At 33.7% G+C, this 22836-nt stretch overlaps 1 long non-coding RNA gene across 11 annotated transcripts in view; it reads left to right on the top strand.

The window, feature by feature from the left end:
• LOC109447544 (uncharacterized) overlaps positions 1-22836 on the top strand; it is a 659535-nt gene that overhangs the window by 397986 nt on the left and 238713 nt on the right. For all 11 annotated transcript variants that reach the window (XR_012494223.1, XR_012494217.1, XR_012494213.1 and 8 more), the window contains one exon: positions 17642-17686. This is a non-coding gene — a long non-coding RNA (uncharacterized LOC109447544). The remainder of the gene's footprint in view (positions 1-17641; positions 17687-22836) is intronic.

Below are 22836 nucleotides of genomic sequence, written 5' to 3'. Positions count from 1 at the left end.
ACTGATTTTGCTTCTCGTAGGGGACAATTGGCAATGTCTGGAAATATTCTGAGTTGTCACAGCTGGGGAAGTACTATTGACATCTAATTGGGTAGAATCTAGGGTACTGCTTGACATCCTGAATGCACAAAGTAGGCACCATGACAGAAAATCATTTAGACCCAAATGCCCAAAAATGCTGAGGTTGAGAAATCGTGAAGTAATTTCACAACTCCTTGTAGACCATAAGTCCATGATGGCAAAGTTGCCCCTCTTTTTTCAATGACATATCCTCCAATGCCTAGAAATGTGCCTGTCATACAATAGGTACTCAGTAAATATCTGTAGGGTGAATGAATCTGTTGTGATTACTGGAAAAAATGAAATGGTATGTTCAAAGGTCAGGGCTTAGAGGAAGGAAGTTATGTTAAGGAACTGAAAGAAGGCTAGTGAGTCTGGAATTAAGGCAAGCAAGAGGTTGTTTCCACTGTAAAAAAAAACCAGTAAGAATGTGTTTGTAGATTATTTTAAATCTATTTGCAAGTCTCAGTCACTTTATATGTAAAATCTAAAATTGTTCCTCCTGAAATTTCATGCAGTTTCTTTTTATTTTATTCTCATTGAAAAACACATTATACATGTTTAAGTAAATTCAGTCCTTTTCCTTTTTTGTTCAAAGAAATCTAAAATGAACTCAGCGTATATTTTTGCCTTTGCTGATTTCTGTTTTTCACGGTCTCCAAATCCCGGTCAAGAGCACCATGGAAAAATCATTTAATGACTTAAACATATTTGTATGTAAGAACATATACTTCTGAATTCCTTAGAGCAGTAGACCTGGAGGGGGTGTTTGTAGAGTGGGTGGGGTACTGGAGCAGAAATAGGATGGCTATTTCAAAAATGCTGTGTAGCCATCTATTCCTGACATTTACATCCAACACAAAAGCAGAACATTATTTTCCTAGGCAACTTTCTGTGACTCACTAGCTTAGGCTATGTCTCCCCTTTACCAGCTCTCCCAGCTGCCTGTCTACCATTTCTCAATGATGCCTACATTATATATATTTTCCACTCTCCTTTACCAACGGGGGAAGGATTCAACAGTGTGTGAGTTAAGTGGCAAAAACAGTGCTGATAATCATTACATTTGTGAAAATCTGAAAATGTATTATGGATCAGCAAATATAATAATATATTAGGTCTCTCTCTCTTTCTCAGTCTTTGAAATATTAATAGTTATACTCTAAGCAGTTCACCTCATCTGTGATTAGTGGAAATGCAGCTTCCCTTCATCAGGAAGAAAAATATGCCCATTGCACATGCACGCGCATGTAGACACACACACACACTCACACACACACACACACACACACACACACACACACACACACACACTTTGCCAATTGCTTCCCCCAAGAATACAGTAATAACTGGCAGCATTTGAATGCAAAGGGAAGTCTGGCATTACATGGGGAGAGTGTAAGTGAGGAAGCAAAGGGAGAGAAGAGGGGGTATGCAGCTGAGTGTCCTCTGTCCATCTCAGGGTCCATTCTATTATTTAAAAAGGGAAGATTATTCCTCAGAAACAGGCATAATTAATAAATAATTTAAGTATGTCAGCCATTTTAAGTCAAATCATTCATGTGATATACAATATTCTTATTTTTGAAATTTTATTATGTACTTTTGTATAGTTTGTACAATTGGATTCTGTATCTAAATAGCTGATGTAATTGTAACTATTAGGTTGATGTGAAATTAATTGCAGTTTAAAAGGTTAAAAATAATTGCAAAAACCACAATTACTTTTGCACCAACCTAATAAATTCAATTATGTTAAGTCCAATTTGTAAAATTGTGTATTTTGTTTGTTGTTGTTGTTTTTGTTTTAGTTTTTTTTCTGAGTGTACTATTCCTTTAACCCTGGTTGAACTGGAAAAACTGAAATTTTAGAAAAAATAGCTGGAACCTAGCAGAGGCACTTGTAGGATCTTATACCATTTCTTAATGGAGCACTGAAAAACCCATCTCCATCTATTGCCTACCTCGCAGCTTTTCTGGTACAGGTGAAAAGTCTCATCTTTCTGGCAGGTAAAAAAACTTGAGGAATAATTCTGTTTACTTCATGCCATTTTATTGAAGCAGACTATATCAAGAATGGGGGTCACGATGTGTGGTTTGAGCTTCCCATGTAGAACAGTGATGCTTGTCTACATATGAACATTAGAATCACCTTTGGGCCTTTTCAGAATGTACATGCCTTGGACCAATTCCTGGATATTGTGCTTTAGAAGGTCGAGTGGGGCCACGGCATGTGTATCTTGAAAAGACTTCCAGGTGCACCCAGTGTACTTTCTGGATTAGAAATCACAGATCTAGATGGCTCTTCTCATAGCCATGCTATAAGGCTCCCTCATAGTTGGAGAGTTCACTACTGGACAGAATGTCAAGAGACTCCATTCTTTAGGACCCTGACCTGCCACCCTTTGAGTTTTGGATGTAGGCTAACCTAACTTACACTGCCTTTCTTCCCTCTTTTCTTTTTTTTTTTTTTAACCTATGATTCACACCTTATACAAAATTAAAGCCCCAAATTTTTGGCTCATATTTAAATTATATTTTAAAGAGAATTATAGTGTAAATTATCTCCAACTCCTAATTTATATATTCTTTTTGTGTGTGGTATAATTGACATGTAACATTATATTAGTTTCAGGTGTACAACATAATTATTCAATATTTTTACATGCCGTGAAATAATCACCACAATAAGTCTAGTTACCATATATAGTTACAAAAGTTTTATTATGATGAGAACGTTTAAGATTTGTTTTTTAGCACTTTCAAATATGCCATACAGTATTACTAATAATAATCACCATGCTGTACATTATATCCCCATGATTTATTTATTTTGTAACTTGGAGTTTGAATCTTTTTACCATCTTCATCCATTTTACCCTCAATCCAGCCCCCCTCCTATAGAAAATAACAGTCTGTTCTCTGTGTCAGTGAGCTTGGTTTTTTGTTTGTTTGTTTATTTGTTTTGTTTTGTCTGTTGATGGATGCATGGATAAAGAAAATTATATATATATGTATACATATATATACACATATATAATATATAACTATATATTATATATACTATATTATATATAATGTATACATAGTATATTATATACATATGCTAATATATATATATATATATATATATATATATATATATATATATAATATATATAATGGAATACTACTCTGCCATAAAATAGAATGGAATCCTGCCATTTGTGACAACAGGGATGGACCTTAAGGGCATTATGCTAAGTGAAATAAGTCAGACAGAGAAAGGCAAATATCATATGATTTCACTTATATGTGAAATCTAAAACAAACAAAATAAAGATTGTTAAATGATATATTAATCTTGTATGCTTTTTGAGAAATAATAATTTAGAGACATATTTGCAAATGATAATGAAATAAATAATAATAGGTATAACTAAGTAAATAACAAATAAATGTATAATAATTATAGTTATCCCCTATAGAGCACTTTTATATCTAGTATCTAACCCACTAGACTATAGGCACTTTGAAGTTCATACATAATTAAAATGTAATTCATCTTTTTGTATATTTAAAATAGTATGGAAATGGCCTATTTTAAGTTAATATTTTATTTGTGCTTTATATGTAGAAGGAAGAAATCATAGCCTTGCTTTTATTTATTTGATAAACACAATAAAAACTTTATCAGTAATTTTTACATATAATTTGTGCCATTGCAATGCTACTGAAACTACTTGTTACCTTTCGTTTACTTAATCAGCTCTTAATTGCCAAATGCAAAGGCACATTTAGTCCTTACTTTAGTGAAGTTCTCTGATGCATTTGACTTGGTCAACCATCCTTTTTGAAATTTTATCAACTTCCATGACTGTCCCCATTCTGATCCTTCTAAACTTGATTCCTTCATTCTGTTTCCTTCAGGGATTCCTTTCTCCTGTGAACAATATTATTGATCAGTCTTGAATTTCCTCTCCCTACACTTTAAACACTGTTTCTAGGTGAACAAATTGATTCCCATAATTTCAACTTTCACTAGTGTGCTGATCGTTCCCCTAATTTTTATCTCCAACGAAATGACTTCTTATGTGAGCCACATGTTCACTGCCTCCTAGGTGGCTCTCCCAGCATCTTAAATCTCAAACCATCTCTCAGCATTTTCCTCTTCAAATTTGTGATTACTCCTTGTACCTTCTGTCCTAGGTGGTGGTATATAATGAACCCCAGTTTCCCAAGCTGAAATTTGAGAATCATCTGTGACTGCTCTTTCAACATCATCACCCATATCTGACTCCTTCCGATATGGACTTCTAAATATTTCTTGAAACTTTCCTTTGTCTTTCTATGTATTCCCACTGCCCTGGTTTAGGACTCACATCATCTCTCTTCTGAACTTCTACGAAGCCTCTTAATTTATCTCCCCATTCCAAATCTTGCCTGATTAGTCTGCAATTAAAGGAAAATCTTAACATATTGTGCCACACATACACTGAAAGACGTCAACTATATGTAACCAGAATAACAAATATAACATCAATGCCATAACTCCCCATTTTTGCATCTGTGGAAAACTTAGTAATTGAGTAAAATATCCTATTTTAATAAGTCTTAATATTCTCTCAGAATCTCTCTCAAAACAGAAACCAGTCCACCCAGTGATGTCATATAAGATTTGGCATATAAGAGTAAATCCATCTGCTATATTGATTAGGATAAACCCCTTAGTACAACACGAGGCCATCTATGATCTGACTTCTGTCCAAGTCTCCAGTTTTACCTCCAACGACTCCCTGCCTCATATTCTATGTAACACTTCAGTGATGGCTGTTTCCTTCTTACTTCATGCTGTTTCTGCTCTCTGGGCTTTTGTTTATGCTGTTTCCTTTGTCTGGAGGCTTTCTTTCACAACCCCAATTTTTCGCCAATTCCAATTAATTCTTAAATGTCCTTGTACTGTCGACCTAGTTCTCACCCTCATCCTGATTCCAGTCAGAGATGATGACTCGAATCCATGTCCCTATAATACCCTGTGCATCACTCTCTCAATGCCTATCACTGCTCTTACTATAGTCAGCTATCATTTTGCCAATTATGTGTTTGTCTAACCCACTGGATGATAGACACCCTGAAACAGAAGCACAGTTGTACTAATCTTTGCAATTTAAGGACAACTTAAACAGTAATTGTCACATAACCAAGCACTCTTTGATAAATTAATTTTAAAAGTATTTCTGCATATGGTAAAAGAAAAAAAAAAAGTATATGTAGGAGAGGTTTTCATCTTTCTTGAAGGCAGAACTCACAAACTCCTGTCATGTACTCTCCAGCACAACACAGGTCACCCCAGTCCATGCAATTAATGTACAGTATCAGGTTTGCTATAGGAATTTGAGTTTCAGACATCTGAGCAAAGCCTAAAACACTGAATACATTTTATGCAAAAACTGTGTTTTTAAAAATGACTGAGTAAATAACAGCAGCAAAAACAAACTTTTTTTAATTGTTCCTAAGTACCCAAATTCTGTGCCTTTTGCCATGAATATTATTATGCAACATATTTCAAAGTTATATATATATATATATATATATATATATATATATATATATATATATATATATATATACTTATTTGTTCTTGCTCATGTTTAAAAGAATACACATTGACTTGATTATTTGTGCAACATAAGTGCTATTTATTCACCCCAGACATGTGCTTTGTTTTTATATGGTTGTGGAATGTCTGTTAAATAATAGTGTGTCAAGATATTTTTATAACATAATTCATTCTACTTTTCTGGTCCTCTTAGTAATAAACTGAAGACATAACTTTGCAAATATGAAAGCAAGTATAAGCACTCTATGTGGCCTAGAGAAACTTGCTATTAAAACCCATTCTTATATGTCAATATATTTTTAGAGTCCTCAGTTCAAAAATATTTTTCTAAGTTTTTTTGAACTTTTACTTAACTAATTTTTGTAAAACTAAATGGAAATGATTATATGCTAATATAGGTATTTCCACATTGCCTAAGTCTAAATTCTTGATCAAGGGGTGTGTGTGTGTGTGTGTGTGTGTGTGTGTGTGTGTGTGTGCACATTGTTTGGAAAGAATGTGAGAAGAGGCCAAAGGAAAAAGGGCTCAGTTTCAAAATGTAAGTGCTGTGTAATTTGATCCAATAATACATGCACTTTTGAGCAGGAACTTAGGTGAACTGGATCTCGTATTTTACAAGGAATGTTTTTGAGAATCATGAGACAGTAATTTAAAATATTTCTACTTGATTCACTGAAACATCAGTAAATAGCACAAAGTAGTTTTCTCTTTGGTGCCTGAATATAATTTGGTGACTCCTAGAATTGGAATGTGTTAAAATAGAATTGTTTGTCTTAAAATATGAAACAGTATGTGCACTGGCCATTCACAGAGATGAATGGAAAGCTCTCTAGAGTATAATAAAAAATTGTGGGGGAAAAATATCTGTGTGACAACTAATACCCTGTTACCTTTTTTCATGTTAGCCAGGCAAAGGAACTTCATTTGTAGGAAAATCTGACCAAGGAAATGACTGGTTCCTGGCTTAATAAGTCTACATCTTCATGACTGGGAGGATGATAAGAACCATTTTCTCTGAATTATGTTGCCACTCAATTCATTTATTCCCCAGTGTTTCCTGAGCACTTACATATCAGGAATGATAAACAAACACAGAATTGGCCCCGCCTTCATTGAGTTTACAGTCTGATGGCAGAGTGACAGATTATTCAATATTCACATAACAAAAGTCAACAGTGGCTGTCACAGTTGCCCAGAAGAAGTACAGAGGAATAAGCAGGGTAGTGGGGGAAAGCTTGTCTGAGAAAATAAAACATCAGTTGAAATTCACAGGATGGATAGATGTCAACCAGACCAAAAAAAAAGGAAGAGAGCTATGCAGTGTCTTTGTTATGGAGACACCCAATCTTAGGAAAGGTAAAAACCGTATGTAGAAAGCCCACACCCCTACTTCAGACTGTTATTAGTATCTGAGGTGGGTGGAGGGAAAATGGACTATGTTGGGTGGAACTTTGGTAGCAATAAAATATTTATTTAACATGTAGCTTACATTCTAGAAAGGGAGACAGGTAATTTTATCAAATAAGTATATATACTATGTTAGGTAGTAATAAATGCTATGAAAAATAATAAAGCAAAACTAGAAGACAAAAACATTAGGGAGGGATGCCATTTCGGATTGAGGTTAAGGGATGTCTTTTCTGAGCAGACATCTGAGTGAAGTAAGAAAGTGAGTTATGACCTGTTCTTCTTGTTTTGTTTTGTGTTGTTGTTGTTGTTTCTAAGAGCTAGAGAAAAAGATAAGTGAAGCAAGCATGGCAAAATGGTAATACCTATCTAATCTGTGTTGAATACTTATAGTCTGTTTTATAATTGTTGATACTTATGTACATTTGTGTTTTGAAGTATTTTAAAAATAATTTTATAAAGTATACTTTTCCAGTCAGTGTGAGGGAGGCGGGTGTCTGCATGGTCCTGGAAGAAGATGGTTTATCACGAATAGTAAAGTTGGAGTTTTGTGTGAGACAAGACTGGGGAAATGGGTAGGTGCTAAACCAGCAGGTTGTAGACTCTGTTAAGAATTTCACTCTTTATTCTGAGAGCAATGGGAAGATTTTGAAGGATTTTAAGCATGAATAGGAGTGATAGGATTGGATCTACATTGTGAAGAATTTTAAGAATTTCCATTTAGTCAAGAAATGTTATGCTAACACCTACCATTGGTCGGGTTCTGTGTTAGGTATGGGGAGACATATTGGTAATAAAGCCAGATAGCTCTTTACACTTAGAGAGCTTGAAGTCTAGAAATGGGTAAAATATTTGCTGTCAGCTATAGATCAACTCACTGGCTGTGTGTTTTGAGATTTCCCTGTGAGTTATTTATTCTGTACATTTAGCAACCTGCATGTTATCATCTTTGACAAATATTGGGTAATCACCTTGATTTTAACAGATTTGAAAATTTGGGTAATGTATTAGTTCATTTATTAGGAAGAAAAATTTAGGTTTTCATATAATTGAGTAGCTTCTTATAGGCCATTTTACCAGTTTCCCTATTGTATCCATGCGATATTTATTTGTATGATCCTTTTCCAAATTTGAGGCTTCTAGTATTTCAAGGTCAATAAGTTCTGGGCAAAAGGACAGAAGAAACATATGAGGGACATGTTTATTGCTAAAACAACACACACACACACACACACACACACACACACACACACACACTTCCCTCGGAGTGTCATTGGAGAATTGGAGCTTTACAATGTTTGTCAAAAAGGAGATTTATAATTTGGATATCAGTGATAAGTAAACTTTCAATATATGGGATGTTGTGTGTGTCTCCTGTTCAAGAAACATATTCTAAGTGACTTACTGTTGAGGACCTGGAAAACAAATGATAAAGATTAACTCTTGATGAGACTATATGAGTATTTGAAAGGATGCCAAATAATTCAAAAGACTGGGTTAGAATCTTCTTTTGAGCACTTTCCTCTGACTTTGATATTTCTGATTGATTTGACATTAGTCTTGTGATGTTTTATCATTTTCCACAAAACTTAACTGATGTACCTCTCAAGACAAATGAGTTTCATTGTTTTCCATGGATAGAATGTGGGTATTAGTCAAACTTGGTTATTGACCCATTCTCTTCAATTGTATAGAAATGGCACTACTAAGTTGCTTCAGTGTTTCAAGTGATTTATTGATATAGGTATAAATTTCATAACAACACAGATTTTATTTATGTAACTTAAATTTCCACCATATATGATAGAATAAACTACCTTATTTTGTCATAAAGCAAAAGCAATTATCTTTCTGGAACATGATAGACTATTAAATCTTAATCTTTGGAGCATCTAAAACTCAGTTATTATACTATGAAAAAAGCACTGTGTCCAGACTGGAATATCAATAGGTGAATTTTGAGGGGGAAAAAATTATAGCTAGTATTGACATCTGCCTTTAAGATAATCAAGGGTAATGAAAATTTACTGAATCACATATATTGTACGCAAATGCCAAAACCATGGTATAATCTTTATCAACTCTAATAAAGTATAACTTTATATGTCCCCAAATTAGAATTGATTAAATTGATTTGTTTGATTGGAGCCAGGGAACAAAATGAAGAGTAAAATAATCTTATGAAAGATAAAGAGTGAGAATCCTAAAATCAGAAAATGGAGAAGCTTGTTTTTCAATTATTTTATTTGTTACTCCATAGGCTCAACCTCAAGGGGAAAACAGAACTGCAGATTTGGAAAGTACTTTGCCTCCCGTTTCTAACTCAAAATGTAGAGCAGTGTGCTACAGTAGACAAACAAATGGATTCAGAGTCTGCAAACTTAAGATTTAATGCTGTCTTTCTCACTAAACAATGAAGTGAAGTTGCATAACTGATCATTTAACCTCTCTGCCTTCACTTTTCTGAATACAGGACTTCTATAAGAGTGGCAATGGGTAATTAGATAATAGGCTTTGAAGAATTTTAAGATATGGCAGAAACATAAAGTATTGCAGTTACAGTCGTGCACCGCTTGATGATAGGGGTACATTCTGAGAAATGTGTCCTTAGGCCATTTTGTCATGCATACATCTTAGAGTGCACTTACACAAACAGAGATGGCATAGCCCACCACTATAATTTTATGTGCTATACTTTTGTAAGACTGACATAGCAGTAGGCTTGTGTACACCAGTATCACTACAAACATGTGAGGAGTGCATTATACTACAACTTTACCGCAGTTACAGTAGGAATTTTTCAGCTCCATTCGTAATGTTGTGGGACTACTGTGGTAAATGCTGTCCATCCTTGACCGAAACATCACTATGTGGTTCATCGACTGTATTATACTAGATATTAAGGATTGAAAGAATTGACACGATGGTGGAAGAAGCCCCACCCAGTAAGATGGGGCATCAGGAACTGGGCTTTAGAATAACAGGGACCCAGGCCAAATCCCCACCTTTGGCCCTTACAGTATGTCTGACGTTGGGAAGTTATTTAAGTCTTTTAAGTGTCCAGTTCACTAATATAAAATGGAAATAATAATTACAACTTTTAACTAACACATGTAAGTGACCTAGGATGATTTTCAAATCTAAATGAAGCTCACTAAGTTGCATATGGTGCATTCTTTTTAGTCACGGTGTTCTTCTTTTCAGATATTAAGTTATAACATTTTTGCAGTCAATTACATGTTACAAAAATTGGCAAAATATATGTTGTTATCCCATTTTATAGAAAGTTCACATGGTGACATGACAGAAAATCTCAGGCTCAAACATGCAATAACAGCAGAACCAAGGTGATAACTGATAGGCTCTAGGAAACAATGTGTCCCCTTCTTTTTCTATATTTTTCCTTCCTGATTTTTCTAATCTTCCCACCTTATCTAAAATGTAACACCAGCTCACTTCCCCTTTTCCTGGCTTTGTGTCTCTTCATAGCACTTACCACCATTTGTCATATTACATATTTATTGATAAATTAGCTTATTACTTTTGGTAGTATATAAACTCTGTAAGAGCAAGAAATGTTCTTTTTGGAACTAACCCTCTCTTAATGCAAATCATTAATTATTTTGTAATTTCCAAAATAAAATTTGGGATATTTTAGGAATACAATTTTCTGCATTTAATTTATTATAATCAAGACAAAATGCATTTAATGTGGGAATAAGTATGTGTGTTTTTAATAAATAGTGTTAAACCTACTTCCTGGATGTGTGTGATTCTTAAAATATAGCCCATTTTACTTTCATGGAGGTTTTTATTTCAGAAAGGTATTGAACATGACAATCTGACAATCTTTCACTGTGATGCTGTCACTGCTTTTCTCAGATCAACTGTCAAGACTTCAGCTAGGCCTTTACAAGTTGCTTCAGAATACTTCTAGAACCATCCTAATGGGCATGTTCCAACTGTCACTTGGAAAAAAAAGGATCACTTGAGATAAATTTCTACAGCATATCTTTTGTCAGAAAACCAGTCATATTCTGTCCAACAGAGGCTTTGTGGGGGAGAAAGGCCTTATCAAATTCCTTGGATATGAAGCTACTATTGGAACTACAGTAGCTGCCATTATCAACTGGGGGTCCATTCCAAGACAACCAGTGGGTGTGTGAAACTGCTGATACCGTGTTTCCCCAAAAAATAAGATCTAGCCGGACCATCAGCTCTAATGCATCTTTTGGAGCAAAAATTAATATGAGACCCAGTATATTAGAGTATAGTATAGTATAGTATAGTATAGTATAGTATAGTATAGTATAGTAAAGACCCAGTCTTATATTAAAATAAGACCAGGTCTTATATTAATTTTTGCTCCAAAAGATGCATTAGAGCTCATAGTCTGTCTAGGTCTTACTTTCAGGGAAACACAGTAGTACTGACCCCTAGTTGAACCCTAGTCAACATCTTCAACTTGACCAGAAATGGCAGCAGCTTCATCAGCAGACTCAGCCTCTCCAGTGGTTTTATATTTTTCAGTCCAAAACCACTTCTGAATCTGTGTAACCATCCCTTACTTGCAGTAAAGGGCCTCGTGTCACTTGCTTCAGAGCATCCCTTGCTGAAAACTTCACATAGGTTCAACGCTTTCTGGCGCAACATATTGCAGTCAACCAAAACACGTTTTCTGTTCATTTCTTCCACCCATAGATTTAGGGCCTTTTCCATCTTAATTAAGCACTTATCACACACTTTTGACCATGAGTTTTGCAGTTTGAGGCGTGACAGCAAAACTAGCCCAATATCTTTTTCCTTCTTCACAATTTCATGAATAGACGATTCATTCTTACTGTAGATATTAGGAACCCCAGCATACAATTTTTTTCTTTCTTTATTAAGTCCAGAACATCTACCTTTTCATTTAAAGGAAGCATTTTGTGGTTTCTCTTTGGCATACCCAAATTTCCAGCATCTCTTCACTTGCACTTTGGGGCCATATTAAGTAAAATAAATGTTACATGAGCACAAGCACTGTGTTACCATGGCAGTCGATTTGATAACCAAGACGGCTACTATATGACCAATGGGTGGGGAGTGTACGAATTGAGGTCGGGAACTCAACCTAGAAAAAGTACTACATACCTCATTGCTGAATATCACTATGGTCACCTTTGAAGTACTCCCCTTGGGAAACTATACACCAATGCCAGTGCCTAGTCCACCCTTCAAAGCAATTTTGGAACTCTTTTTTCTAGACTGGCCATCAGAGCTGCCATTATATTACCCTTGATGTCCTGAATGTCATCAAAATGTCTTCCTTTCAATATTTCCTTTATCTTCTGGTAAAGAAAGAATTCATTGGGGGCCAGATCACGTGAATAGGGAGGGTGTTCCAATACAGTTATTTGTTTACTGGCTAAAAACTCCCTCACAGACAGTGCCATGTGAGCTGCTGCATTGTTGTGATGCAAGAGCCATGAATTGTTCAGGTTGTGATGCAAGAACCAAAAAGTTCAGATCGCCTAAGTTTTTCACGCAGGATTTTCAGCACTTCCAAATAGTAAAGTTGGTTAACTATTTGTCCAGTTGGTACAAATTCATAATGAACTATCCTTCTGATATCAAAATAGTTATCAACTTCGTTGCAACAAGTTCGCAAACTTAATTGTCAGACCTTGTCTACAACTGGGGTTTACTCAACAAAGGGATAATTCATGTTCACACATAATGGATTAAGTCAGTGGGAGATTTCATTACGCAACTCAAATGAGCAGACAATTTAAAACTTAGGAATTGTTTATTTAGTTTTTAGACCATAGTGGACCTTGGAGAGCAAAACCATGGATAAGGGGAGAAAGTTGTATCCTCTAGCCATTCTATCACCATGCAAGGGAGCTGAAGCTTTTAGAAGTGTCCTCATAATGATTTAGACAATCTATGTTTACTGGTTAAGAAGTAAAGATGGTTGTAATACTATAAAGACTTTGGGTCTTAAACGTTTTTGTGAGAAGAATCTGTGTCATTAACTAAACCACAACTTCCTGACATAATTATTAAAGTAACCAATGCTAAGAAAGCAACAATAACCCTTATTCTACCCTTCACTATGATTCAAAGTATAGAATTGAGTTATACAAATTGTAGGATATAGAAGAGAAAATTGTGCTAAAAGCTAGGCAAAAATAATACTTTTATTTCTTATGAACAAAAATCTGCTTTGCTAATAATGTCAGAAAATTTAGTATTTTAGATTAAGCTTTATATTTAAAGTTGTATTTATCCTTCTGTGTTGATCAAATGGAAGAACATGGGTCTTCAAGTAAAAACATATTATTAGTAGACATTATTTGATTTGAATCTTGAGGAGCTGGAAGTAAACCTCAAAGCTAAAAATGTGAATATTTTAATGCTTATTTTTCCTAAAATGGCAAAACTAAGCTTAGCAAAATTCAGAAGAAAATATGTACTGTGATAATAAAATTAGGCTTTACTCATAAATATTATAGTATACATCATAATTCATTTATATACCTATAAAATAAGAGGACTTACCTAGACCATCAAAACTTTTAATCCAGTTGGCTTACAACAAGTAATACTATACTTTTAAATTCTATTTTAATGAATATGTGAGGTATAATTCCTTATTGTTTACATAGAAAACATGTTTATTTTGTGTCAGAGGTGTATAGTATAGACATTATAAAGTTAGTTGTTCTTATGTGCTTTTGCAGAAATGCTCAAGTCTAATTTTGCTCCTATTCTTCAAATGCGTTGAGCAACTTGCCTTTTTTGTAGGATATACATGTTGCAACTTCTTATTCTGATTAAAGAACTAAAGCCTTTAGGAATGAAAACTTAAATACGTTATACAATATTTTAAATTATCTTGATTGTTTAAACTGCATTGTTCTGAAACAAGAGATTGTTTTAAGTGTTTTTGGTAGCACCTTAATAAGCGATAGTCTCTTCAGTGGAAGAGAAAGAGAACAGAAAACAGAGTTTCTAATTAAATGTATATTAAAAGCAGCACCTTGACATGTACTTTTTTGACATTCTCCAACTATCTACAATATCTTGCCTTCCACATTATAGTAATTTTGCCTTAAATAGCGGTGATTTGCACCGTGAATCATTTTGAAAATTGTAGAAGGGTTTATTTACCATAACCCTGATTTTGGAGATATTAAAAATGCCCAAACTCTAGTCTATAGTCAAGATATTTAAGAACATAAAATACATAGCGGATTAGAAACATACGTTTCAGTGTTTAACCATAGTTGGTTGTGTACTACATAATTGTGTCCACCCACAATAGTGTTTATATGTGTGTGTATTTATATTTGCATATCTTAAAATAAGAGTGCTAAAGTATAATATAATTGGGTTAAGTTGCTTATATCTTGGAACACACACACACTCAAAAAAAATATCTCAGCATTCTTTCTTCATGAGTTAAGCAGAACTGTAATGTTGGAGTAATCAAATCTAATTAATACATCTTATTATTAAGCAATGCTTTATGTTCTTAAAGATACTAGCTACTTTAGCTAGATATGCCCCAATCTCTCGAATTTTTATCTAAATTTCACATTTTGGAAACCCTTTTTATCTGTTGTTTTTTTTTAAATATCTGATAGAGTCTTTAAATTTGCAACACTCATCCTTTGACCTTCTGCAAAGGAAACATGAATCAATCATTAAGTTTGTCCAGCCAGGGGAGAGGCATTTTACAGCTACTGTGAGCTTCCAGTGTGACATCACAAGCTGTTTCTGAGATTATAGCACAAGAAAATATCCCACAGCTATTGTATTGCTACTAGATCAGTTCCCAGTCTCTTAAAATTCTAATCTTGATAGTACAGAGGTAGATTCTATGCTTCTGTTATATTAAGTCTGTTATTGCACTTTCTGAAAACATAGAGGTTACTGTGAACAGCAAAACAGACTGGGCCAGGGGTTACTGTCTATCTTTTGAAAGCATTTACAAGAATTGGCATAATAAGCCATGGTTGTTATAACAAATTACATTTTATTTACTAAGAATCACAAATGATTGTGTATTTTTTTTAATGAAGTGCAGCCAGATACTACTGCTTATCATAGAACAATTTAGAAAGGAGATGCATTTATTAAAGAGCTGTGGGAGCTTTTCCTTGAAGGATGCCCTGAAAGCATAGTTTATGTGCCTACTACTGGATGGCTTCTCTCGTATCCTGCTCGCAGTGGTATTGACTGGTTTTGTTAGATTTGTAGCTCACGTGCTTTCTTTCTTGATTTTTTCCCCTGTTTTCTGTCATTGATTTATAAGTAGCTTATAATTAGAAGAATTCTGTCCTCTAATTCTTTGGTATCTCCCTCTACAAAGGAAAGGAGTTTTGAATGAGGTCAAAGAAATAAATGTTGATGACATAGGTCTTTATTCAGGCAGGAGTATGAAGCTTCATTTGGAAGATGGAACATATCAAGAACAGAATACAAAATTCTGCTCCCTCTACTTCTTTTTTTACCTTTATTAAATTTATTGGAGTGACGTTGTTAGTAAAAGTATATAGGTTTCAAGTGTATAAATCTATAATACACCATATACATATATATATTGCATTGAGGGTTCATCACCCAAAGTCAGTTCTCCTTCCATCACCACATATTTGACACGCTTTTCCCTACTCTACCACTCCACTCCCCACTTACCCTCTGGTAACCACTAAACTATGTTTATGTCTATGGTTTTTTGTTTCTTTGTTTGTCTTGTTCATTTGTTGCTTTGGTTTTATATCCCACATAAGAGTGAAGTCATATGATTCTCGACTTTTTCTGTCTGACTTACTTCACTTAGCATGATAATCTCAAGATCCATCCATGTTGATCTTCTTTATCCAACCATCTATTGAAGGACATTTTCATTGTTTCCATATCTTTTTTTTGTTGTTGTTTCCATATCTTGACTACTGTGAATAATGCTGCAATGAACATAGGGGTACATATATATTTACAGATAAATGTTTTCAGATTTTTGGGGTAGATACCCAGAAGAGGGATTGTTGGGTCATATGATAATTCTATTTTTAATTTTTTGAAGAAACTTCATACTGTTTTCTATAGTGACTCTACCAATTTACATTCCCACCAACAATATATGATGGTTCCCTTTTCTCCACAACCTATCCAACATTTGTTATTATTTGCCTTGTTGATAATAGCCATTCTAACAAGGGTGAGGTGGTATCTCATTGTGTTTTTTATTTGCATTTCCCTAATAGCTAGTGAGGCTGAACATTTTTTCATATATCTGTAGGCCATTTGTATGTCTACTTGGGAGAAGTGTCTATTTAGGTTTTCTGCCCATTTTTTAATCGGACTGTTTGTTTCTTTTTGTTTTTGAGTTATATGAGTTCTTTATATATTTTGGATATTAGCCCCTTACCAGAGGCACTGTTTACAAATATCTTATCCCATTCAGTTGGTTGCCTCTTTGTTTTGTTGATGGTTTCTTTTGCTGTGCAGAAGGTTTTTATTTTGATATACTCCCATTTATTTAGTTTTGCTTTTACTTCACTTGCTTTCCAGGTCAAAGTCATAAAATCCTCTCTGAACCCCAGGTCCATAAGTTTAGTACCTATGCTTTCTTCTATGCAGTTTATTGTTTCAGATCCTATTTTTAAAGCAATCCCATGAAAAAATAACAAAGTTGGAGGTATCACTACTCCCTGACTTCAGTTTATATTACAAAGTAATAATAATCAAAACAGCATGGTATTGGCAGAGAAACAGACACACAGACCCGTGGAGCAGATCTGAGAACCCAGAAATAAACCCATACATATATCAGCAGATAATTTTCGACAAAGGAGCCAAAAACATACAAAGGAAAAAAGAACCTTCTTTTCAGTCTTGGAAGTCACAAAGATTTAAGTAACTTCTGAGGCTGGCAGATGGAAAGTCAGCCCTTAGTTCTGCCACGATCTAGATATATGAACTTGTTGTGCTAAGTGAGGATATTGGACCAGTTGATTTTTTTAATTTACTCTAATTGCCTATGCCAGGTAATACTTCTCTTAAATATCTATCTCTTAGTACTTGATTTCACTCCAAGCTGAAATCTTGTGATCATATCCACAGTACATACTACAGTCTTAGTACCCACAGTTTAATCATATAAAGATGTAATTAAATCTAGAAGTTTTGTTTTTTAATTTTTGTTGTTTATTAGTTATTATTTTGCTTCATTTTTCCAATATGGTGTGATTTTACTTTTTCTTTTTACTGTTGCCATCAATAGTAAAATTACTAAATTGGCTGAAAGTTGTGAACAAGAGTCTTAATCACTATATATATGCTCTATAGACAACAAAAATGTGCAATTCACATATGATGTTTTTGTTCCAATGCTCATGTATCCTATATTACCTTCAATGTTGTCAGAATCGTGTATAATTGTGGGTGGAACAGACAGTGCCTTGACACAGTAAATAGACCACCTCACAGCAAAGAGATCATTAACATTCAATGTTGATATTAATGTGAAAACAATCCTGCTATTCTATTATTCTCTGTGTCATCTATTTTCTATTTATTTTATAGGGTATCTTGAAGATTAATCATAGAACTTTTCACACATCTATAAAGGTAGGAAAAAGAACCCTTTTTTGCTTACAAGATATGTTGTATTTATCTGTTTCAATAATTTACTCCTCTTGTTAGATACTGATGGAATTGATGTTGCTTATTTTGAATAACTGAAAGTGTCTTATAGCTACTTCCTCACTAAACTTTAAATCATCCAACACATAATTTTTAATCTTCAGTTTGAATTTTTCCCATACTATTACGTACTACTATAGTTTATTATATATTATAGCTTGTTTTACTGTAGACAGAATTTATCCTTGCTTTTACATTTTTATATTAGTGTCTCCATAATTTGAGGGTTCTGTGACATTGCCATATGCAATTTCCATATATCAGGAAGGCAATTTTATGCTATATACATTTATGTATACTAATGTATGTAATATATTGTTAGAAACTGAGATTCTCTTATTGACCATCATTTCTTTTTGAGTGTATGGTATTTTAAACCTGCAATTTCTTTAAAAACAACCAAAGTAACCATAGCATAAGTATAATTAGCTATCAGTGATTTAGTTAATTTGGAAGAATTTACTTAATAAAAGTACCAGAAAATGTGGCTCTTTTCTTGTCTAGGACTTATGTGAAGATAAATTTAGAATTCCTAGCCTAGTAAATACTTCTCCGATAATGGCTTAATTATAGCTATTTCAAACCAAATTGTTTAATTGTAGTGAATCACATGGAAATTGTTCAGATGTAGGTCAGTTTCCCACTTCCACATTCTAGCACCTCTTTTCTAATTTTGGACAAATTGCTCAACGCCTAAAAGAGGCAGAACAGTAGATTAAAGACATGACTAAAAGAAAAAAAAAGAACAATAATGACAAATAAACCAACTTTGGGTCAGAATATTCTCATAAAAATGTCCAGACAGTTTGCATTTATTAATGCCTGAGTTGATGATCGCTTATGCTTGCTGTGTGTTTACACAATAGTTTGTTCACTGTTCTTGAGTTTTTAGGCTGGCATGCCGTGGTGCCTCTAGAATGCAATATTTCCTCATCTATAAAATACATGTCATAATACTCTTTTTCGCTGACTGAATGAAATGAAGATCTAGTAAAACAAGGAATGTAAAATGAATGTGTGACTCCTCTAATCCCGTATGAAAAGAGCATGTTATTTTTTTGTGTGATCTTGTTGTGTGACAGAGGATGGGTCTCACTGATGGGAAAGAATACCTTGTGTAGATCTGGGTGAGGCCAAGAAGTCCTTTGATTTTATGGCTGTTACATGATAGTTCTAGTCTATATTTGCCTTTGTGATGGAGCATTGTATCATTTTCTGATGAATAAGGTTCTACAATTCTGTTTAATCTTTATATGTGGTCTACTATACTTTCAAGAAAAAAATTTATTTCAAGTTAGTAAAGCATTGAGAAATAATGAAGCAGATTCATGAATTTATTACATTTGTTGTGTTTTATCTTTAGGTGATTGTGACCAAGGTTTTTTGGTATATTGACAGAAATAGTGAGCCTTGCTTGTTTTTTGTTTAAAAACTACTTTCACTTTAATTCTAATAAAATTAAAATTCTGTCTTAATATAAACATAATTTATATAATTATCATTCTTCACTGGAGTTTGTTCAACAATTCAAATTTATATTTTCATATACTTTGTGACTTTTAACATTGTCTCAAATTTATTTTGAATTAGATTATTTATTCTTAAACAATTATTGAAGAATTATTGAATTAAAAAGAGGCAGACATTTACTAACTCTTAGGATGAGGAAAGCAGAGAGTTATACTAAATAGAAAGAGGTATTTCCCTCAAAGTGAGCTGCTGTTAAAGTTTTAGTATTTATTTTTCCTTGTTCGTTCTTTATTACATAAACCTCAGTATCCACATGTGCACATGATGCTTTCATACTATGTGCATGATTCTGTGTTTTTAACATTTTAATTATGAACATCCTTCTAAGGGAACATGTATTATCTATTTCATCATTTTTAATGGCTGCATTATATAGGCAACATTTTTGATGTACCATGATTTATTTAATAGGGCCTCTGAACTATTTTTAAAAATAGGACTTTAAAATAGTAGAGTGAACGAAGGCCTTCCTTAATTACACTTTTGGCAGGCATACAAAAGGATAATTCCCATTTGTATAGTGAATCAGGAAATTAAGGGGTGAAGAAAAAGTGTTACGGTAAAGAGACATAAAAATATTATTAGGTAAGTGCATATAAATGATCAGGGGAAAGAAAAGATAATAATATAGATGTTCATATTATATGAACATACCTGCACAGTTGCAGGTATATAAAACTAAAATGTTACTAATTTTTTTCAAGGTTTACCCCAAATGACACCTCCTTCCGTAAGCATTCAAAGAGACTCTTCCTTTCCTCTTTGTTCACACCACTTGACTTACATCTCTATAACACTTGGGTAGAAATAGATCTTATCAAGATACAAAATTTTCTATCATTAAGATACGAAATTCATTTTGCGTGTATCTTTTTGACCCCAGTAGTCTGTTAACCCCTAGAGGGCAATAACTGTGTGTCAGTCATCATTGAATCTAGTAGATGCTAAATAAATGGCCACTCAGTTAAGTAACTGAAGTGTTAGAAAGGGAACAAATAAGGTGGAAATGTTTCATCTTACCAAAATTTTATAAGGTGCCACTATCTTCCTCTCCATTTTCTCTGGAATACATAATCAACTCTTCTGATGGATGAGATACAAATAATATAAAGTTTTTTTATATATAATGAAAATGATTTTTAATTGAATTTTAAATATTATTTTTGGTATTCCTGCTCAAAATTATACCTACAAGTTGAGTATTTCAGCAAAAAATATTTATAAATGTATGAAAATTATTTATATGGTGCTGAACTTATTTACACATTACATCATATGGATCTAAAAACACAGCGTCAGCTTTAAAGCATTATACACATGTAAGATTATTATTGTTAAGACAATAATAGAGTTGGCTCTGTGGATTAAAAATAGGAATTGTTATTTACAAAATAGAAGTAATAAATAAAAGAAACAATTCTTTATATGAATTCTGTTAGAAGAAAAGGAGTATTGTTTCCAGGACTTTGTATGATATAAGTAGTTACTCATGCCATTTAAATGAATTTTTGACATTGTCTCAACAAGCAAAAGTAGAGTTATTAATAGTTTGAATTATGCTTGAAAGAATCGCTAATTCCACATTAGTTTGAATTCAATGGTAATGTAAATTTAAAATATCAGAAGAGATGTACTAGTTTCATTTTCCTTTATAGAAAAATTAAGAATTAGTGGGTGGAAAAGTCTCTTTTGAAACTGAATGTAATGCCTAGTGCATAATGGTTTTTCTCTTCATCTGATTTGTACAAGTCACTAGCCACGACTCTAATTTGATATGTATTTTACTGGGCAAGTTGGAAAGGAGGAAAGGATCTTGGTCAATCTTTTCTTAAAAAAAAAAAAAAAATTAAGTTTGTTCCTGACTTTCGCTTGACAGTTTGTATGACTTAATATTTGAAATGCATACTTTTATATTGTCTTTGTTCTCAAAGCTCTCCTACACAAAGGTCTCCCACGATTTGGCTAGGGTTGCAAATGCAAGTACCTTCAGGACCCATGCATACAAAAGTGGGTCTAACAGATCAAGCTTATGTAATAACAAGTGATGTGGACGAGGCAAACGATGACCATATGCTCAACATACAAGGGTTACTTCTACTCATTCCAGTCCATTTTTCTGACCAATTGTATGTTCCAATGGCCATTAACTACTGAAAGCATAGGGAATTGACTATTGGAATTTTTACGTGAAATCTGACGGTTTTTGAATGTTGACTCAAATTATTTTTAGTTAAAAAAAATGTAATGGAGTCTAGACAGGCCTTAGGTAGGCCACCTTTGCATAGATACCGTGTAAATATTTGCTCAATTAATGAGTGAATCATAGATTTCTGTAAGAAATAGGGAATTTCAAAAACACTCTAACCCTTATTCTGCCTTGTCCTTTAAAGAGTTCATATAATACTTTAGGGAGGGCTATAGTCATAGCAGCAAATATGGAGACCAACCACATAAGACTTTTCAACTATCTCTAGAGTCCTGAAAGGGAAAATCAAGAATGATTTAAGTAAGCTAAGAAGGTGATGCTAAAATATATTCTGAAGTGCAAAAAAAAAAAAAAAAAATGATGGCTAACAAACAATTTTTTTGACACAGTTTTATCTGACACCAACTAACCTTATGCTACTAATTTACTATCACCCCTTCTTTTACTCAAGATTCCTGCAAATCAAATGTTTTATTAATCTTAAAAAGAAATGCTGAATAAAAGTAATGGATCACAGGGAAGACAAATGCAAGGGGAAAATATAAATCAAACGTAAATTTTGTCATATAGTCATTAATGGATAAATATGGGTCCCATGGCCCCTAGTTTGTTTTCTATTCTGACCTATTTAAGACTTCCTTTTTGAATTCTCCCTGCTTTCCTTCTGGACAGACTCACCCTTTCCTCTTCTATTTCAATTCTTTGTTATACCACCACACATTTCACTGCACTTAATGGTATTTAATTACAGTTGCTCCAATGTCTCCAAATAGAATTGAGAATCTCAAGACCAGAAACAATATCATTAAAACTTTTTTTTTGAAACAATCATAAACTTATAAAAATTTGCAAGTATAGCATAGGGTATCATTTGAAAGTAAATTGCCAATCTAATGCCTCATTACCCTCAACTACTTTAGGATGTGTCTCCTTATAAACAAGGTCATTTTGCACATGACCACAATAAAATTATCGATATTATATGCTAAGGACTGAATTGTGTCTCGCCTACCAAATTTATATGTTGAAGCCCTAAATCCAATGTAATGGTACTTGGAGAAGGGGCCTTTGGGAGCTAAGTGGTTTAGATGAGGTCATGAATGAGAGACCTTCATGATGGGATTAGTGCTCTTATAAGAAGAGACATCAGAGAGCTTTATTTCTTTCTCCCTCTCTGCCATGTGAGAGCACAAACAAAGAGGAGAGTTCTCACCAGGGAATGGCATTGGCTAGCACCTTGATTGAGGACTTCCTAGCCTCCATATCTGTGATAAGTAAGCCACCCAGTAAATGATGTTGTGTTATGGTGGTCTAGAGAAAACTAAGACATCAGGAAATT

The sequence above is a fragment of the Rhinolophus sinicus genome, linkage group LG01 (genome assembly GCF_036562045.2).
Source record: "Rhinolophus sinicus isolate RSC01 linkage group LG01, ASM3656204v1, whole genome shotgun sequence".
Classification (NCBI taxonomy): Eukaryota; Metazoa; Chordata; class Mammalia; order Chiroptera; family Rhinolophidae; genus Rhinolophus; species Rhinolophus sinicus.
The sequence above is the reverse complement of the archived record's forward strand: the minus strand, read 5'-3'. Positions and strand labels throughout refer to the sequence as shown.